This window comes from Ursus maritimus, unplaced genomic scaffold, assembly GCF_017311325.1.
Source record: "Ursus maritimus isolate PB19 unplaced genomic scaffold, ASM1731132v1 scaffold_12, whole genome shotgun sequence".
Lineage (NCBI taxonomy): Eukaryota > Metazoa > Chordata > Mammalia > Carnivora > Ursidae > Ursus > Ursus maritimus.
In genome coordinates, this window is record NW_024423564.1 from 54,210,204 (window position 1) to 54,212,657 (window position 2,454).

A 2,454-nucleotide genomic window follows, 5' to 3' on the forward strand; every position below is an offset into this window, starting at 1 on the left:
ATTCCTCGGTCCATCCCGTGACAGTGTGTGAGGCAGTTTTGGGATTACGTGCCATGGGTCAACTCCCAAGGTCAGGAATATGCTTCCAATTTAATGGTAGAACAGGTTTATGCCACAGAGATGCGATCCACAAAACCGAGACTGAAAAACTCTTCAGGACAAAGAACTCAGTTTCTTCAGCAAATAATTGCAAGGAAAATAAAAGAGAAGGAAGGGGACCCTACAGATTAGAAGATTTAAGATACATACAGGTCGGTCAATATTCTTAGTTGGAAAACTATTTAAAAATCGTAAGACAGTTGGGAATATTTGAACACTGATTGGTTATTTGATGATATTAAGGAATATTTTGGGTGTGAAATAGTACTTTGAATATTTCTATAAAAGAGTCTGTGTTTTAGAGACGTATTCTGAAAAATCACAGATGAAATCCAGGATGCCTGAGATTTGCTTCAAAACAATCGGGGGTGGCCAGGAAGTGGATGGGGTATAGCGGGGTTAGGGGTTAAGTATAAATGATGGGTAAGAGGTGCTATGGGAGTTAATCCAGTCCCTCTATTTTGTTCATACGTGGTATTTTTCCATAATAAAATTTGTTTTTAATGCGACAGTAGAAGTAAATGTACTTTTTATTTGTTTTACCGGGGCTCCCTGTAATAAACTTGAAATCCAAACTGAATGTGCCAGATGGAAAGCAAATGTAGAATATAGGCTTAGGGGTTTCAGAGAATAGAAGCTAGTTCATTTCTCCTAGGTCAAGGGAAGCCCTGTTTCTCCCTAAACGCCAACCAGACCTCTCTAATGTAGCCCTGTTCTTTTAGCAAAGAGCCAGAACTTGAGGGGTTAAAATAATGACTAGTACCACTTCCCTTGGCCAACTTTCCCTGGGTAATGAGAGTGGGTTTCTCTGGCAGGTAACACTGTTGAGGGAAATAGGAACCAGAGCCAGGTGGGACCCTCCAGCTGGGTTCTATTCAATCGAGCCTCGTGCCCAGTGCTCGGAACCGTGCTTCCCAGCACATGCTCGTCCATATCCATTGGGCCATTTGGGCCTTTCTCTCAACTGTGACTCGGGGAGAAGTGTAATAACTTATTAATATCGTACAGCCAGTAAATGGTAGAAGTGGGACTCACATGTGAGTCCTCTGGTTTCAAGCCCAAGCTTCTTTCCATATATTGCCCTCCCAGGTGTCAGCATTCTTCTTAGGGATGCACCAACCCAGGGCTGCAAATGATAATAGTTGTCATGTGGTTGATACTGTGTCAGGTGTTCTGCATACATTAGTTCATTTGACCCTCTTCATGATCTCGGTAAGTAGGTACTTATCCTTATTCCCATTTTACAGACAGGAAAACTGAGGCCCCAAATGTCAAGATTTAAACCCAAGTGTGTCTGTCCTCAAACCTCCGACTGTATTTTTTAGGCTCCCTCCTCCTACTTCATTGAGGCAGATGTGGAATGAAAGTTTTCTCAGAGTTTATTCAAATAGAGGTCTGGAACAAGGAAGAAGGCTTATGCCATCAAAGCACTGAAAGGCCGCCTTACCTCCACATTTTGGAACCGCTTGTTTAGTGCTTAGTGAAAGCATTCACATAGCACTTGCGATGTGCCAGGCTACACTACTCACCCCTTCATGAACAGCAACTCAACAGATATTCACTGCAGTCCCATGACGTAGGTAGGGGGCTGCTCTTATTATTCCCATCTTACCAACAGGGAAACTGAGGCATTGGCCAACACCACAGAGCTAATACGATGCAGGGCCAAGATTCAGCCCAGGCAGTCCTTGTCTTTACCCCGAGCCCTGTATCTCCACACGATCTGTCAGTAACAGTCATTGAATGATTTTAATTCCACTTTCGTAACTCCAAATAATAAAGACCAAAGTGCCTACTATTGGCCGGGTTCTCACCGAAAGGTAAACTGACTGATTCCATCGAACTTAAACTCCAAGCCACGCGTGTGTGAAATCGCTCTATTGACGTGAGTCAGAAATGTGTTTTGAGGACTCACTCTACCTTTTTGAGCTGCAGTAATGCGAGAGAAGATATGAAATTTAATGGGATAAATCACATTAAAGAGCTCGATACCCAGTAGCTATTAATAGCCTTCTTACCTTCTCCGACCCAGCCCCTCCCCCACAGGCACCACAGCCTCGGCCACCGTCCTGTCCTGTCTCTTGCTGACCTTCTCCACTCCGCACCTGTCCCTCCTGGCCTCAAGCTAATCTATAAAAGCTCCTGCCAACAAACCGAGGGTTCCCAGAGGGGAGGCGGGCTGGGGGACGGGCGGAAGAGGTGGTCACGATGAACACCAGGTGAGGCACGGAATAGTTGAATCGCTGTGTTGTACGCTGGAAACTAATATGACACTGTATGGTAAGTACACTGGAATTAAAATTAAAAAAAAAAAAAAAAGCTTGCTGTAGCTTCCCTGGCGGGGGGGGGGGGGGG